Source organism: Coregonus lavaretus (assembly GCF_964263955.1).
Source record: "Coregonus lavaretus genome assembly, chromosome: 12".
Classification (NCBI taxonomy): domain Eukaryota; kingdom Metazoa; phylum Chordata; class Actinopteri; order Salmoniformes; family Salmonidae; genus Coregonus; species Coregonus lavaretus.
Window position 1 is genome coordinate 30,523,130 of NC_139999.1, and position 19,209 is coordinate 30,542,338.

General features: G+C 42.7%; 1 protein-coding gene across 7 annotated transcripts in view; it reads left to right on the plus strand.

Annotated features, from left to right (window-relative positions):
• LOC311138575 (AMP deaminase 2-like) overlaps window positions 1-19,209 on the plus strand; it is a 118,970-nt gene that overhangs the window by 40,648 nt on the left and 59,113 nt on the right. Inside the window, exon 1 of one of the 7 annotated variants that reach the window (XM_084173324.1) lies at window positions 4,640-4,673. The exons of 4 other annotated variants lie outside the window; for them this stretch is intronic. The gene's annotated coding sequence lies outside the window, so the exon portion shown is untranslated. 2 more of the 7 variants (XM_084173322.1, XM_084173323.1) reach the window with 2 other exon arrangements.

Below are 19,209 nucleotides of genomic sequence, written 5' to 3' on the forward strand. Positions count from 1 at the left end.
TATTATTATATTATTGATCCATTGACTATGACTTTTCAGATCACCCAGTAGTGCTATCTGCAGGGTTAGCTCCAGGTAAATATTGCAATCCTTTAGCCATTCCTGGACCTGTGTCCAAAAACAAGCTACAAATGGACAGTACCAAAACAAATGATCTAATGATTCTGTCTCTTCCACAGCAAAATCTGCAGAGCTGGGAAGATTGTATCCCCCATAGAAATAACATTCTATTGGTAGCAAGAATTTTATATAATAATTTAATTTGAAAAATTCTAAGCTTAATCTTAAAAGATATCAACTTAGCTAGCAAGTAATCAAATGAAATGCATAGCTGGAGCCCTGAGCTGGAGATAATTTATTTGGCACATCATAGATAGTTAACTTATCTAAGATAAGTTAGCTTCAGGGTGCCCCAAACCAAAAATGTATTGTTTGATTTTTTTGTTGTTGACAGTAGGGTTGCACGATATTGGAAATAACTGAAATTGCGATATTTTGTTTTTCTGCGATATATATTGCGATATGAAAAAATACAGGATGTATGTATGATCCTCTGGGAAAAATGCAGTTTGCAAACTGCGACTTTTCAGGTGGAAGTCCTCATTAATAAAGTGTACGGTCAGACTTATGTAGGGCTCTGTTGTCCGGCTGGACCACAAGTCCGTTGTTGCTGTATAATATTCCACTTGTGACAGCTCTGTTTCAACTTGTGCCTTGCATTTCTCGTACAACTCTGGGATGGCAACTTGAGAAAATAGTTGCGTGATGGCATTACATACCGCTCGTCAAGCGACCGGATCATGTTTTTAAAACCCTCTTTGGTAACCGTGTTAATTGGTACCATGTCTTTGGCGACGTGAAATGTTATTGAATCTGTGATTTCTCTCTGCCATTTGGAACCTTTCTCGTATGGTGTAATACTGGCAAAGGCATCCGAAATAGATTTTTGCTTTGGAGGGCATTGAGATGCTTTGCACTCGTCATACGAAGATTTGTGGTGCCGCCTTAAATGATCGAACAAATTGGTCGTGTTGCCTCATGTTGTGGCAACAATTGCAAGGCACTCTCGACAAAGTACCTGTTTTTGGTCAACATCATCCTGTCTGTAGCCAAAATATTTCCATATAATTGACGATGCATTTCTTTTTGCAACCAAATTCTCAATTTCTGTATTTTTTTTGCCTGTTCCTCGCTCATCATTTCGTCACGCGCAAGCAGAGCCTGCATGGCAACCACGTACAGCAACCAACTCTGTGTTTAAAATAATAATAATAATAATAAACTGTGTATCCAATAACCCATACATCTGAGTAAATTATGTTATATCAGACAGATATAATGCTAGTTTAACATTTAAAAAAAATATATATTGTAGACTGATATATGTTTACCTTACTAAATCGCACGTTCTGCGATGTGACTATTGCGGATGCATACATCGCAATGTCGATGCTGAAACGATATATCGTGCAGCCCTAGTTGACAGTATTGAAAATCATACCGTCGGTATTTCAAAATACCCCAGTATACGGTATACCGCCTAAGCCTACATGACACCAACTTCATTGTTATTGAAGCTATTGATTGAAATGTCATATGTTAAGTTTCCAACTGATCAGTACTTGGTAGGCATTTTAAAGCAGTGAAGCCTGGTAATCTACGCACAACATAAAGAGTGAAGGCAGCACTAATCCAGCACTTAGAGTAGCCTACACAGAAACTCTGTGTCAAGAACCCTTGCCAGTTAAACAACTATCAACTTGTACTGCAATATGTGTGCTGTTGTCACCAGAGCATCTATCTTCCCCAGCCTCTGAATGTACCATTCTATTAGCCAGCATGAATGTTGGATGGCTGGAGAGATGCAGCCAGGCCAGTGGATCACAGAGGCAGTAACTCACATGGAAACTCAGGCTGTGGTGTGTGTGTGTGTGTGTGCTCTGTGCTGAGGTAGCCTGTCTCTGCTGCAGTAATAAATAACTTAGAGCTCTCTCCTCCAGTGCAGTCATTTAAGTCCCCTCGATTAGCCGCTTGGCTGAGTGGCTGAGCCCTTTGCACAGTGGAAACACCCTCTGCCATAGGAGGCACATCCACCCTTTTTAGAGCTTCACACACCAAATAACTGTCATGGTGAAGGGAGGCACACACAGCATCTAGTTAGGGAGATCTGAACTGCCAAATTACTACAATAAAGGATGCACTCACGCAGTTGGAACTTGAACAGTTTTAGGTGCCAATTGATTGTTGTGGAAAACACGCAGAATGTTACTTTATAGGCCACGCTCTGGCCCCCCTATTATGCTTTGCAAGATGTCACTATTTAAGATACAAATCTACACAGGCGTACTCTTGTTTTATTGTAGCTAGGCCTATATTATTGGATAAGATTTGATGTGATGGTAAAGCCCTTCTGCTGTTTGCATTTAGTTTTTTTTTCATGTCTCAGGAATCCCTTGCCTACATACTGCCTGAAGGCAGCTGCCTTCCACTGGGGCCTCATCAGACCACTGCAGCACATGACGCCAGCAGATTTTTGCATTCAGCCAATATACTGTATGACGTGATTTACAGTACATTTTGTTACGTTACAGCCTTATTCTAAAATGTATTACATCGTTTTTTCCCCCTCATCAATCTACACACAATACCCCATAATGACAAAGCAAAAACCGTTTTTTAGAAATGTTTGCAAATGTATTAGAAATTAAAAACGGATATCACATTTACATAAGTATTCAGACCCTTTACTCAGTACTGTATTGAAGCACCTTTGGCAGCTATTACTGTCTCGAGTTTTCTTGGGTATGACGCTACAAGCTTGGCACACCTGTATTTGGGGAGTTTCTCCCATTCTTCTCTGCAGATCCTCTCAAGCTCTGTCCCGAAGCCACTCCTGCGTTGTCTTGGCTGTGTGCTTAGGGTCATTGTCCTGTTGGAAGGGGTCCTGAGCGCTCTGGAGCAGGTTTTCATCAAGGATCTCTCTGTACTTTGCTCCATTCATCTTTCCCTCGATCCTGACTAGTCTCCCAGTCCCTGGTGCTGAAAAACATCCCCACAGCATGATGCTGCCAACACCATGCTTCACCGTAGGGATGGTGCCATGCCAAAAAGTTCAATCTGGGTTTCATCAGATCAGAGAATCTTGTTTCTCGTGGTCAGAATCCTTTAGGTGCCTTTTGGCAAACTCCAAGCGGGCTGTCATGTACCTTTTACTGAGGAGTGGCTTCGTCTGGCCACTCTACCATAAATGCCTAATTGGTGGAGTGCTGCAGAAATGGTTGTCCTTCTGGAACGTTCTCCCATCTCCCCAGAGGAACTCTGGAGCTCTGTCAGTGTGACCATCGGGTTCTTGGTCACCTCCCTGACCAAGGCCCTTCTCTCCCGATTGCTCAGTTTGGCCAGGCCAGCTCTAGGAAGGGTCTTGGTGGTTCCAACCTTCTTCCATTTAATAATGATGGAGGCCATTGTGTTCTTGGGGACCTTTAATGCTGCAGAAATGTTTTGGTACCCTTCCCCAGATCTGTGCTTCGACACAATCCTGTCTTGGAGCTCTACGGACAATTCATTCGAACTCATGGCTTGGTTTTTGCTCTGACATGCACTGTCAACTGTGGGACCTTATATAGACAGGTGTGTGCCTTTCCAAATCATGTCCAATCAATTGAATTTACCACAGGTGGACTCCAATCAACTTGTAGAAACATCTCAAGGATGATCAATGGAAACAGGATGCACCTGAGCTCAATTTTGAGTCTCATAGCAAAGGGTCTGAATACTTATGTAAATAAGCTATTTCTGTTTTCTAATTGTAATAAATTTGCTAAGATTTCTAAAAACCTGTTTTCGCTTTGTCATTATGGGGTATTGTGTGTAGATTGATGAGGGGGAAAATAATGTAATCAATTTTACAATAAGGCTGTAATGTAACAATGTTGAAAAGATTGTGGAGGCAAAAAATGTTTACATCCATTTTAGAATAAGGCTGTAATGTAACAAAATGTGGAAAAAGGGAAGGGTTCTGAATACTTTCTGAATGCACTGTATATAAGGTCCTACAGTATTTCCCCGGGGGGCTGGGGGAAAACCTTTCCAGAATATCATTACTCTCCCCCTGTTGTCATACACTTCCAGCTTTTTAAAAGCAGCTGTGGGATAGAATTAGGATTTTTATTAGGATGGATTTTGCTTTTGTCATCTCTCTGGTTCCATTGTTTTATTGTTCACACACAGGCCTACGCTAGCCTAATTCTCATAATTCTATGGTTTTAAATATTCGAATCTGTTACATAATGTCCTGACACCTCCTTTGTTAGGCTTGTAGAGATGACCAGTTTATGGTAGGTGAGAATGATTAGTGTTAGCCGAACTAACCATCACTAAGTAAACCCTTGGTTATCAGTAGAGCTGCTGGTGTCCCCTTTTCCTCGGCCTGGCCCTCTGGTCTCCATACTGTAGTGTATTGTACAGTATAACAGCTTGTTTGTCAGCCCATGGACTTTGACCTGCTACAAGGATGGGCCCCTCTCCCCTATCTCAGTAAGCAAGGATAGGATAGAAACGTGATTGGAGAATCAGGGAGTCACTCCCATGTTTAACTCCTCTGCATTTAGCCAGTGTGTGTGTGGGTGTAACTGCACACGTGTGTTTTCCACTCCTGTTGAAAAGGTGGCATGGTAAGTGACAGTTTCTTATTGCCACGGAGAGGTCTTCGTTGTGTGACTTAACAGTTTAGTTTGTGTAGTTTCTTACCCTAGCTGTCTAGAACTTTCTGTCTCTCACTGTTGGAGCAGTGCTGTTGTGACCAAGGGTATTCCGCAAAGAGGTAAGGTAGGACAAACATCTTCTTCTTTTTTTTTTCAAACAAAGCAACACATAGGCTATTTATGATAAGTGAATTTATGATGGAATCTTGAAATGTAATATAGTTGGCCCTGGCTTGACACCATCCCATGTGTAGGCTGTCATGGGACTGATATTAGTATGTTCAAATCATCAATAAGTGGCGTTGTTAAGGTTCACAATCAATTACATATACTTATGGATGATTTGGACATTATGTGCAAAAAATGCTTATCGGTCCAATGACTTGAATGGGATTGTGGCACAATAGCTAAAACGTTAGCTTGTGAAACAGTGCCAGGGAAACTAAACCAAAGCATGAAATGCTGCCATACCTTGTCCATAGACTGCTTACAGGGTAAGGAAACCAATGTGTAATTATTTTCTGAGTGGTTTGCACTGAACTCTGAGTCTGTGCAAGCAGCTGCAGTTCTCTACTCTAACCACTAGAGAGAGTGTTTGACAAGACAAAGTGTTGTATGCGAAATTTCCTTCCGTAGGAAGGCGAATGGCAATTTCATGAATATTCATGTATCTCGACATAGAACACCTCAAGTGATTGGTTGAGCGTTCTTGAGTGCCTGACGTCACTCTGAGCCCTTACCAAAACACAAAACATGGCGGACAATTTCTCTTGCCTAGTCGGAGTAACAACCAACTTCAATGACAGTTAACATAAAATAAAAATATGAATCTGACATTCCCTTTCCCCAATAACGTTGTCGCTGAGGAAGGTTTGCTATCAGCTGTTTTCTTATAAAGCAGCTCAGCTGGCTAGCGAAATGCTAATTCGCGGCACTAGCTAGCTACCTAACATTAGCAATGAACAGTTGATTTTTGTAATGTTGATTAATGTGCACTGTCCCTTTAAAACTACATTTAATAAATTAAATTAAAGTTTTCAACATCAATGCCTTTGCAGTGCTGAATTACATTCATTTAACAAATTAAGACCACAATTTCTACTCCGCAAAAAGTTGTTGGTGGTGCCATGATATCTGTAAATATAGCATTCACATAGTTAAATCAATGCTGTATAGTTTTGCATGAGTTGAATAACTTTAATTATATTGGAAGGCTAACATTACTCTGATGAATAATGTCAACCCTGTTATAATCTTTAAACCCTGTTACCGTTGGGCCTCTAACAGGGTTGACGATAACAGGGTTAAGGTTTTAGGTGAATATCGGCCATTACTCCTGATGTGGTGAAGAGCATGAGACCACATGGTGTTCATTAAATTATGACTTTTACATACTGTATTTTCCACACATAATGAAAGTTGAATCAAATCCAATTTTTCCTAACATTAATTGAGCAAACAGCGTTGACGTGTTGAGCTCGACCACCTCAGTCAAAGATGATAAAACAATTATATATAGACCAAAAGGAGAAAATACTTACTTCCTTTTCCACCATGCTGTTCAGAAGACCCAAACGATGTCACCTGCTGTGAATCATTTCACTTGGTGGAATGGTCCCCCCCCTCCCCCCTTTTGCCCTCAGAAGAGCCTCAATTCGTCAGGGCATGGACTCTACAAGGTGTCGAAAGTGCTCCACAGGGATGCTGGCCCATGTTGATTCCAATGCTTCCCACAGTTGTGTCAAGTTGGCTGGATGTCCTTTGGGTGGTGGACCATTCTTGATACACACGGGAAACTGTTGATCGTGAAAAACCCAGCAGCAATGCAGTTCTTGACACAAACCGGTGCGCCTGGCACCTACTACCATACCCCGTTCAAAGGCACTTAAATATTTTGTCTTGGCGATTCACCCTCTGAATGGGAAACATACAGTGAGGGAAAAAAGTATTTGATCCCCTGCTGATTTTGTACGTTTGCCCACAGACAAAGACATGATCAGTCTATAATTTTAATGGTAGGTTTATTTGAACAGTGAGAAACAGAATAACAACAAAACAATCCAGAAAAACGCATGTCAAAAATGTTATGAATTTGTAATGATGTCATGTCATAGTATTGTGAGGACAGGGAAAGAGTTAAGAGATGAGTGGTTTGGGGCCATGAAGTCTACATTCCATTATGACAAAGGAGATTAGTGATGTTTAGGATAGCATGAGTGATGTTTAGGATGGTGACTTGGGGTAAAGAGTGATGAACATCAAAGACAGGGAGTGCCCATGGAGACTTGCCAGATGTATGCCAGGAAGAGGGTAATAAAGGGTATATAAGGTAGATTGTCTTCTTTGTTCAAGTTAGTTCAATTGACGAAGGGCTATGTCCGTTGGTTAGATGAACCCACGAGCTCGTGATTCAATAAATACTTGGTATGAAATCTCCACAGAATGTCTAAGTATATCCTTGCATCCTTGATTCTTTGATACCTGAGAAACTCATCATAACAGAATTTATTTGCATTTTAATGAGGGAAATAAGTATTTGACCCCTCTGCAAAACATGACTTAGTACTTGGTGGCAAAACCCTTGTTGGCAATCACAGAGGTCAGACGTTTCTTGTAGTTGGCCACCAGGTTTGCACACATCTCAGGAGGGATTTTGTTCCACTCCTCTTTGCAGATTAATAGAACAGCGCCGGAGAAGATGGCTGCCGTTTTACAGCCCTCTAACCAATTGTACTACTATGTGTGTTTTTCCGCGTTATTTGTAATTTATTTTGTACATAATGTTTCTGCAATCGTCTCTTATAACCAAAAAGAGCTTCTGGATATCAGGACAGCGATTACTCACCTCGTATTGGATGAAGATTTTTTCTTCAACGAGGCGGCCGCGAAGGATATCATACAGACACCCGACAAGGCCCAAATCCCCGTCATTCGCGTGAGGAAGAGACGGAGATATCGTGGACGTAGATCGGGGTGCCTTGTAAGGATCCGACGGCGAGCGAGTAAACTGCCTCTTCCATCAATCCTATTAGCCAACGTTCAATCATTTGAAAATAAATTGGATGACTTAAGATTACGGTTATCCTACCAACGGGACATTAAAAACTGTAATATCTTATGTTTCACCGAGTCGTGGCTGAACGACGACATGGATTTCATACAGCTAGCGGGCTATACGCTACATCGGCAGGATAGAACGGCTGACTCCGGTAAGACAAGGGGTGGCGGTCTGTGTATATTTGTAAACAACAGCTGGTGCACAAAATCAAATACTAAGGAAGTCTCGAGGTTTTGCTCGCCTGAGGTAGAGTATCTTATGATAAGCTGTAGACCACACTATTTACCAAGAGAGTTTTCATCTATATTTTTCATAGCTGTCTATTTACCACCACAAACCAATGCTGGTATTAAGATTGCACTGAATGAGTTGTACAAGGCCATAAATCAACAGGAAAACACTCATCCAGATGCAGCGCTCCTAGTGGCCGGGGACTTTAATGCAGGGAAACTTAAATCCGTTCTACCTAATTTCTACCAGCATGTTAAATGTGCAACCAGAGGAAAAAAAACTCTAGACCACCTTTACTCCACACACAGAGACGCATACAAAGCTCTCACTCGCCCTCCATTTGGCAAATCTGACCATAACTCTATCCTCCTGATTCCAGCTTATAAGCAAAAACTAAAGCAGGAAGCACCAGTGACTCGGTTAATAAAAAAGTGGTCAGATGACGCAGATGCTAAGCTACAGGACTGTTTTGCTAGCACAGACTGGAACATGTTCCGGGATTCTTCAGACAGCATTGAGGAGTACACCACATCAGTCACTGGCTTCATCAATAAGTGCATCGATGATGTCGTCCCCACAGTGACCGTACGTACATACCCCAACCAGAAGCCATGGATTACAGGAAACATCCGCACTGAGCTAAAGGGTAGAGCTGCCGCTTTCAAGGAACGGGACTCTAATCCGGACGCTTATAAGAAATCCCGCTATGACCTCCGACGAACCATCAAACAGGCAAAGAGTCAATACAGGACTAAGATTGAATCATACTACACTGGCTCTGACGCTCGTCGGATGTGGCAGGGCTTGAAAACTATTACAGACTACAAAGGGAAAGACAGCCGCGAGCTGCCCAGTGACACAAGCCTACCAGACGAGCTAAACCACTTCTATGCTCGCTTCGAGGCAAGCAACACTGAAGCATGCATGAGAGCACCAGCTGTTCCGGATGACTATGTGATCACGCTCTCCGTAGCCGATGTGAGTAAGACTTTTAAGCAGGTCAACATTCACAAGGCCGCAGGGCCAGACGGATTACCAGGACGTGTACTCCGAGCATGTGCTGACCAACTGGCAAGTGTCTTCACTGACATTTTCAACATGTCCCTGACTGAGTCTGTAATACCAACATGTTTCAAGCAGACCACCATAGTCCCCGTGCCCAAGGACTCTAAGATAACCTGCCTAAATGACTACCGACCCGTAGCACTGACGTCTGTAGCCATGAAGTGCTTTGAAAGGCTGGTCATGGCTCACATCAACAGCATTATCCCAGAAACCCTAGACCCACTCCAATTTGCATACCGCCCCAACAGATCCACAGATGATGCAATCTCTATTGCACTCCACACTGCCCTTTCCCACCTGGACAAGAGGAACACCTACGTGAGAATGCTATTCATTGACTACAGCTCAGCATTCAACACCATAGTGCCCTCTAAGCTCATCACTAAGCTAAGGATCCTGGGACTAAACACCTCCCTCTGCAACTGGATCCTGGACTTCCTGACGGGCCGCCTCCAGGTGGTAAGGGTAGGTAACGACACATCTGCCACACTGATCCTCAACACGGGGGCCCCTCAGGGGTGCGTGCTCAGTCCCCTCCTGTACTCTCTGTTTACCCATGACTGCATGGCCAGGCACGACTCCAACACCATCATTAAGTTTGCCGACGACACAACAGTGGTAGGCCTGATCACCGACAACGATGAGACAGCCTATAGGGAGGAGATCAGAGACCTGGCCGTGTGGTGCCAGGACAACAACCTCTCCCTCAACGTGACCAAGACAAAGGAGATGATTGTGGACTACAGGAAAAAAAAGAGGACTGAGCACGCCCCCATTCTCATCAACGGGGCTGTAGTGGAACAGGTTGAGAGCTTCAAGTTCCTTGGTGTCCACATCACCAACGAACTATCATGGTCCAAACACACCAAGACAGTCGTGAAGAGGGCACGACAAAGCCTATTCCCCCTCAGGAGACTGAAAAGATTTGGCATGGGTCCTCAGATCCTCAAAAAATTATACAGCTGCACCATCGAGAGCATCCTGACTGGTTGCATCACCGCCTGGTATGGCAACTGCTTGGCCTCCGACCGCAAGGCACTACAGAGGGTAGTGCGTACGGCCCAGTACATCACTGGGGCCAAGCTTCCTGCCATCCAGGACCTCTATACCAGGCGGTGTCAGAGGAAGGCCCTCAAAATTGTCAAAGACTCCAGCCACCCTAGTCATAGACTGTTCTCTCTGCTACCGCACGGCAGGCGGTACCGGAGTGCCAAGTCTAGGTCCAAAAGACTTCTCAACAGCTTCTACCCCCAAGCCATAAGACTCAATGTGGTCCTCTGTAGCTCAGCTGGTAGAGCACGGCGCTTGTAACGCCAAGGTAGTGGGTTCGATCCCCGGGACCACCCATACACAAAAATGTATGCACGCATGACTGTAAGTCGCTTTGGATAAAAGCGTCTGCTAAATGGCATATTATTATTATTATTATCCTGAACAGCTAATCATGGCTACCCGGACTATTTGCACTGCCCCCCCACCCCATCCTTTTTACGCTGCTGCTACTCTGTTCATTATTTATGCATAGTCACTTTAACTCTACCCACATGTACATATTACCTCAACTACCTCAACTAGCCGGTGCCCCCGCACATTGACTCTGCAACGGTACCCCCCTGTATATATAGCCTCCCTACTGTCACTTTATTTTACTTCTGCTCTTTTTTCTCTCAACACTTTTTTTTGTTGTTGTTTTATTTTTACTTTTTTGTTAAAAATAAAATGCACTGTTGGTTAAGGGCTGTAAGTAAGCATTTCACTGTAATGACTGCACCTGTTGTATTCGGCGCATGTGACCAATAAAATTTGATTTGATTTGATTTGAGATCTTCTCCAAGTAATTAAGGTTTCGAGGCTGACGTTTGGCAACTCGAACCTTTGGTATATGGCCCCGTCCATCGTCCCTTTGATGCGGTGAAGTTGTCCTGTCCCCTTAGCAGAAAAACACCCCCAAAGCATAATGTTTCCACCTCCATGTTTGACGATGGGGATGGTGTTCTTGGGGTCATAGGCAGCATTCCTATGACACGGCGAGTTGAGTTGATGCCAAAGAGCTCGATTTTGGTCTCATCTGACCACAACACTTTCATCCAGTTCTCCTCTGAATCATTCAGATGTTCATTGGCAAACTTCAGACGGCCCTGTATATGTGCTTTCTTGAGCAGGGGGACCTTGCGGGCGCTGCAGGATTTCAGTCCTTCTAGGGCGTAGTGTGTTACCAATTGTTTTCTTGGTGACTATGGTCCCAGCTGCCTTGAGATCATTGACAAGATCCTCCCGTGTAGTTCTGGGCTGATTCCTCACCGTTCTCATGATCATTGCAACTCCACGAGGTGAGATCTTGCATGGAGCCCCAGGCCGAGGGAGATTGACAGTTATTTTGTGTTTCTTCCATTTGCGAGTAATCGCACCAACTGTTGTCACCTTCTCCCCAAGCTGCTTGGCGATGGTCTTGTAGCCCATTCCAGCCTTGTGTAGGTCTACAATCTTGTCCCTGACATCCTTGGAGAGCTCTTTGGTCTTGGCCATGGTGGAGAGTTTGGAATCTGATTGATTGATTGCTTCTGTGGACCGGTGTCTTTTGTACAGGTAACAAGCTGAGATTAGGAGCACTCTCTTTAAGAGTGTGCTCCTAATCTCAGCTCGTTACCTGTATAAAAGACACCTGGGAGCCAGAAATCTTTCTGATTGAGAGGGGGTCAAATACTTATTTCCCTCACTAAAATGCAAATACATTTATAACATTTTTGACATGGGTTTGTCTGGATTTCTGTTGTTGTTATTCTGTCTCTCACTGTTCAAATAAACCTACCATTAAAATTATAGACTAATCATTTCTTTGTCAGTGGGCAAACGTACAAAATCAGCAGGGGATCAAATACTTTTTTCCCTCAATGTACACAATCCATGTCTCAATTGTCTCAAGGCATAAAAATCCTTCTTTAACCTGTCTATTCCCCATCATCTCCACTGATTGAAGTGGATTTAACAAGTGACATCAATAAGGGATCATAGCATTCACCTGGTCAGTCTGTAATGGAAAGAGCAGGTGTCCATAATGTTTTGTAATCTTCAGAAATGACTTTGTCAAAACATCAAAATAACTAAGCCTTTACAATGATGGTGAAACTTGGAGAATTTATTTGATTGAGTTGGTTGAAATCTTCCTAGAGGTGAAAATTAAATGCCATTCACAATGTTTAGCATTCACAATGTTCCTTGCATTCTCTGTTGTAACCGGATTGTTATGTTGGGCCTCTCAAGTTTCCACTCTGATGCTGCGTTTGTAACCATGTGGGAGGTGGGAATTTACCGGTTGTGAAGTCGTAAATACCAGTTCAAATCAAATTACATTTTATTGGTCACATATGTGGCGGTCACGAAATCTCGTCAGCCAGTGATTGTCAAGCAAATAACTGCTGGTCTCACATTAATTGACCGTTAAGTAAAGGAGCATTATGTAGAATTTTTGCATTATAATGTCATAAAATGTCCATAATATATCTGCAGTAACAGTGAAATGATAGTGTTTCACAAAAAAAATTATACACAAAAAAATGCTTTGGGCCCTTACAAAATTGCATTCAGAATTTCAGTTTTCCTATTGGTCAACAAAAGTATCTTGTTTTCGAATTGGAGGGCTGCACCCTCTCTCTTTGAGCAGCGTCACTCGGAGGCTGGGACATCTTCTTCCGAGCGCAATCAACAATGGCGGATTTCTTAGGCAAGCGTCCAGCCCCACTGGTTGCGGATACAGGTGCCAAAAAAAGGAGAAGTTGAGCCATGCGACTAAATGATAAGGCTTGGGGAAAAAACATAGTAAATATAGGTAACAACTGGAGAGAAGTTATGGCCCTAAAAGGGCTGAAGTCTGATGCAGAGATGGCCTGTTTCCTGCTTGACAAGTAACGTTACCAAGACGTTGCGCCAGCTACAGTAGCTAGCTAGCTAATGTTAGCTGTGATGTTTGTGAATGGAGAATCCGGGTTAGCTTTATGCTATCTAAATTATATGGCTGTCTTGATAAAAAACTAAGGTGTACATGGTATTTACAATCTAAAACCAGTAAGGATATTGACAAAAGCATGTGTGTTTTTGAGAGTCATGATCATTTACAACCTAACGCTAGCTAACGTTTCATGTGCATTTCACTGTTTGAGAGTGATAGAACTGTAATGGCGCTCGGCTGTAACGTTAGCAGCTGTAATGGTGCTCGGCAGTATAGTTGCCTTGCCTTTTTGAGACTTCCAAGTGACTAACGTTATTACAGAACATTACTGAAACAGTAGCTAGCTAACATTATGTAGCTTGGTAGAGAGTTGACAAGCAAGCTCACTAGCTAGGTTTTGAGACATACATTAGCAAGCTAGCTAGCTAGATATAATGTGACATAATGGGACATAAACATTTAATTTCTCATCTTCTAGTTATGAAAAGGCCCCACCACAATCCACCCCAAGGAAAGTGTTACCTCTGCCTGCATTATCAAGCATTGGAGTGGCATCCACCACCACCCTGTCAGATGGGTGAAAACACATGCTTAATTTCAAAAGGAGAATAGCTAGATACCTTTTTCCTATTCCTTTCAATGATGGCTATTGGGTAGTGTGAACGTTCTTGTGTGTGCATAATTTATGGTTGGTTTCTGTGTTTTTTTGTCCCTCTCTTTGTGCCTGCCTTCTTTGAGTAGCCTATGTGGGGGTGTATCTCTCTGGTACTGTCATGTCTCCCTCTCCAGTATTCAAAATGTTTGCCAGTAATGAAGATACTATATGCTTGGAGTATAACCGACTGTCTTTTCCTAAAGGGCGGATGAGTTTATGGAGGAGCCTGGAGTGGTTGAGCTAGATGGGAACACCAGGGAGGCAACAGAAGGCGAAAACAGGCTACACTAAAGTTTTTTTCCGTTACCTACAGTTGAAGTCGGAAGTTTACATACACTTAGGTTGGAGTCATTAAAACTTGTTTTTCAGCCACTCCACAAATTTCTTGTTAACAAACTATAGTTTTGGCAAGTCGGTTAGGACATCTACTTTGTGCATGACACAAGTAATTTTTCCAACAATTGTTTACAGACAGATTATTTCACTTATAATTCACTGTATCACAATTCCAGTGGGTCAGAAGTTTATATACACTAAGTTGACTGTGCCTTTAAACAGCTTGGAAAATTCCAGAAAATGATGTCATGGCTTTAGAAGCTTCTGATAGGCTAATTGACATAATTTGAGTCAATTGGAGGTGTACCTGTGGATGTATTTCAAGGCCTACCTTCAAACGCAGTGCCTCTTTGCTTGACATCATGGGAAAATCAAAAGAAATCAGCCAAAAAATGGTGGACCTCCACAAGTCTGGTTCATCCTTGGGAGCAATTTCCAAACGCCTGAAGGTACCACGTTCATCTGTACAAACAATACTAAGCAAGTATAAACACCATGGGACCACGCAACTGTCATACCGCTCAGGAAGGAGACGCGTTCTGTCTCCTAGAGATGAACGTTCTTTGGTGCGAAAAGTGCAAATCAATCCCAGAACAACAGCAAAGGACCTTGTGAAGATGCTGGAGGAAACAGGTACAAAAGTATTTATATCCACAGTAAAACGAGTCCTATATCGACATAACCTGAAAGGCCGCTCAGCAAGGAAGAAGCCACTGCTCCAAAACCGCCATAAAAAAGCCAGACTACGGTTTGCAACTGCACATGGGGACAAAGATCGTACTTTTTGGAGAAATGTCCTCTGGTTTGATGAAACAAAAATAGAACTGTTTGGCCATAATGACCATCGTTATGTTTGGAGGAAAAAGGGGGGTTTTGCAAGCCGAAGAACACCATCCCAACCGTGAAGCACAGGGGTGGCAGCATCATGCTGTGGGGGTGCTTTGCTGCAGGAGGGACTGGTGCACTTCACAAAATAGATGGCATCATGAGGAAGGAAAGTTATGTGGATATATTGAAGCAACATCTCAAGACATCAGTCAGGAACTTAAAGCTTGGTCGCAAATGGGTTTTCCAAATGGACAATGACCCCAAGCATACTTCCAAAGTTGTGGAAAAATGTCTTAAGGATAACAAAGTCAAGGTATTGGAGTGGCCATCACAAAGCCCTGACCCCAATCCTATAGAACATTTGTGGGCAGAACTGAAAAAGCGTGTGCGAGCAAGGAGGCCTACAAACCTGACTCAGTTACACCAGCTCTGTCAGGAGGAATGGGCCAAAATTCACCCAACTTATTGTGGGAAGCTTGTGGAAGGCTACCCGAAACGTTTGACCCAAGTTAAACAATTTAAAGGCTATGCTACCAAATACTAATTGAGTTGCAAAGAAAAAGCCATATCTCAGACTGGCCAATAAAAAGAAAAGATTAAGATCGGCAGTCTGAGATATGGCTTTTTCTTTGCAACTCTGCCTAGAAGGTCAGCATCCCGGAGTCGCCTCTTCACTGTTGACGTTGAGACTGGTGTTTTGCGTGTACTATTTAATGAAGCTGCCAGTTGAGGACCTGTGAGGCGTAATGCCCCCTAAAAAAATCCATGCCTTTTGCAGCAGGTGGCCGTTGTGCCCATGGGCTGAATATGATCATTTTCATTCCCTTCTCCCTGCGTGCTGCGTGCTCCGAAGCACCTCTCACTCACATGGCTCTCCCTCACGTGATCGGGTCTTTCTCACTGGCTACAAGTGCGCATCCTTATCCAATTCCAAGGCACATATTGGAAATATTGGAAGAACTGGCCACATTTACTTTTCGTAGGCCTAACGAACAGCAAAAGCACTAGCCTATGTCAATCTACTATCCTCCATTGTACAAAAGTTGACCTATTCTATTCTGTGCGAGAAAGAAATATTCCAAACAGTCTGGGACAGTTGTGGGATGCGATAGATCCCAAATTAATACAATTACTAGCATCAAAAAAACGTTTTCACGCAATGAGGCTGACTCAATAGATCAGAACGTTTAGCTTAAAATGTTGATAAACTATTAGGCTATTTCTTCACATCATAAGCACAGCAATGCGCACACAGCAGTAGGCTATAAGCGCGAATGATCCATTAGTGGGAAAACACCATTATCAAAAGTGACCGCAAATGTGATTATGCATGTAATGCTTTAATTATAAAGATGCATTTTTATGGTGAAAATTATCTTCCCCAAACTTGAAACTCACACGCTGCTGCGTATGTATGCCAGTTAGGCTCTACACCCATTGTAAAGCAGATTCATGTGCTTAATTTTAAGAAGTTATTTGGCCACTTTAGTTGTGAAACAAACCTTATCAAAACATATAAGCCTATGGGCTAGGCTACATGAGGTGTGGGACTATGATTTGAAAAAGTCGCAAAAAAAGGTATACATTGTTTCTTCCCTTATGCTGGGCATAAATCATAAGTGATAATATATAATTCACAAGTGATAGGCTAATATTGTCACCCATCAGACTATTCTTGATTTAATCTTGTCTTTACATATACTAAATAAAATGTGTGAAATTTGTTTTGATTTAGAATGGACCATTATCATGCACCTGTCTCGAAAAATACATGTCATCTATGTACTTAAATAGCAAATGGACGACACTTTTCCTGTGGTTCATTTTCATGCCAGCCAGGTGGGCTATACTCCTGTTGTAAAGACAAGCAATGTGCTTAATATTAGGAAAGTTGAGATATAAATATAGTAGGCCTAGCCTATAGAAAGCTGATGGGATCCTCCTCTTTTTAATAGAAGCCATCACTCTGTTTTCTCACGCAATTGCATAGCCTATAGAAATGTTGCGCAACATGCATGAGCTCATGGGCTCTCATGGAGTGTTTGATTAGATTTCGAAAACATTTGCATTGATGTCAGAGTGATTAGAGGGACAATAGAGTGCTGAGTACCAGGAAGTTAGCAAGTTTGGTAGGCTGCTAACGACCATCGTCAGCATCAGAGCTTGGGGAAGCCCAATTACCGTAACTAAGCAGTCATGTGGAATTTGACTGCCTTCATGACTCGTGACCGCCGGTGTGGCAGTAATACGGTCATCGTAACAGCCTTAGTCACATACACATATTTAGCAGATGTTATTGTGGGTGTAGCGAAATGCTTGTGCTTAGGAGCTAGAAGCAGAGCTGCTATGTCTGTCGGCACCATGCATTTATGTGATTTGAACTCGTTGAGAAACGCTGATTGGCTAATGGTCAACAAGCTGTAAATTAAAAGTACAGCTATCATGCTTGTAAATAAATTATATAGCTAAAAAAACACATTAATAGATTGCTTTTTATAAATAATGTTTTGTTGTTGCATTTAACTGCCGAGAAATGCTGTTATACAGGCCATTTCCTTAATAGGTGATGTCAGAGGTCACCATGTGGGGGAAGTGGGTCCTCAGGATGATAGACGAGTTTCCCACTAGTAATTACCAGTTTGCGGGCCGTTCAAGTAGATTTTTCCTAGTCGTATGTGGTAAATTCCCACTTTCCACTTGGTTACGAATGCACTGTGACACTGCCTCCTTCAGTGCCAGTTGCGCACATGTGACTCTCATGTCTGTATAACGGTACATCTCCCACTCCGGTGTAATGTGATGGGCTGTCACTGTTAAGTGAGCGCAACACAGGGTGCATTGGCCAATTAATTGAAAACTTTCGCTTTGGTTTGCTTATATAGAGCGGGTACTACCCGTTTGCTGAAATGGGTGCAAGAGGGAGTTTATAAACAGCCTACCTATCGCTCTTGTAATTTCTTTGACCCAGTCAGAATCAGCTACTAAGGGCTGCTTGAATGCAGAGGGGAGACAGTGTTGTGTTGTTGTTTCTTTGCCTTTCTGTCTTGCTTTGGTATACTGGCGTGATGTTGGCATAAATATGTCAACATATTTGAGGTGTTATCAGCTGCATAGGCTATTCTAGTTGAGCGTGGCGACATATACTTTTATCCACAACTCTCTGTCCATCGCTGTTGTAATTACTGTGAAGACAGAATGTTCCCAAACTGGAGATTTAAACGATGATGGAGGATCCTCCAATTCTTGTTTATCGACCCCATCACTCGCCATCGTACAGAACTAGTTCCCGGCTGCGCCTCACAAAAGGACAATTCGATTTTTGATTACAATGTGCGCATAGGCTCTAGTTGTTTTAACGGAATAGCCTGAAATGTTTCAGCTCAGATTTACTCAAGAGGCATAGGCCTACAACGCAGCGTAGGCATGGCCTTATAGGCCTAGTGTTTTTATTTTGTGTATATATCTTTTTTTATGAATTCATTCTGGTTCACAGAATGAATACATGTACCGGTACACCCTTAGTGGATGGGGGGTTTTGAGGACCCTCTCCAGGATGGGTTCTCAGGGAGATGCGGAGCATCATACTGGGGTGAATGTTGAGAAATCAGACCGGAGCTAACAAGATTTGGTTGTTTTCTCATTTGTTTCAGATTAAAATGATTTGTTTCACATAAATAATTAGCAGAAAGAAGATTGAACAACTTCTTGTTAGACTTTTTCCCACTCTGTATTTCATCATACCCATGTCTACTGTCTAAAGTTGATCTCATTCAATCAGCCTACACTAGGGGATTGGCTTTAATAAACATCAGCATCTAAAGTAGTCCTCCTGGACCAAGGTTGATAAACAACAGTGGTGCTGTTCTGCTGCACAGTGTTTCTCTGGTCGTCTCTAAGGCCAGATCTTTTTATATCTCCAGAGGTCATGGTGGCAGGGCCAGCCAAAGCCTTTCTAACCCTAACCCACAGACAGACAGACAGGGGAGACTCAGGATCTGTACGCACATGTATCCCCTGGGGTTTAATAGAACAGCCGTTACTAGGTAACAAACAGGGCTACCAGCCACTACACAGGTCCAGGCGTCATAAGGAGACCCAGTTGATTTATGTTAAATTATCCACTGAGTTACTGACCTTACCTAGACTAGTGCTAAAGGAAATGGCTGCAGCACTGATACAGTAAACAAAAGCTGTGTGGTTAAGGAAAACCAATCATATTTATTTAGCAATAGTTAATATCCTAAGGGTTTTAAAGTCCTGTTACATATAGGAGAACCAGAATGCTGACTGTGTTTTGACACTTTGTGAGTGGAAAGAGAACTGAGGGTTTTTCTTTGGCCCAAGGCCTATTGTGGCCTCTAGAGCAGGAATGACCAAACTGGGGCCC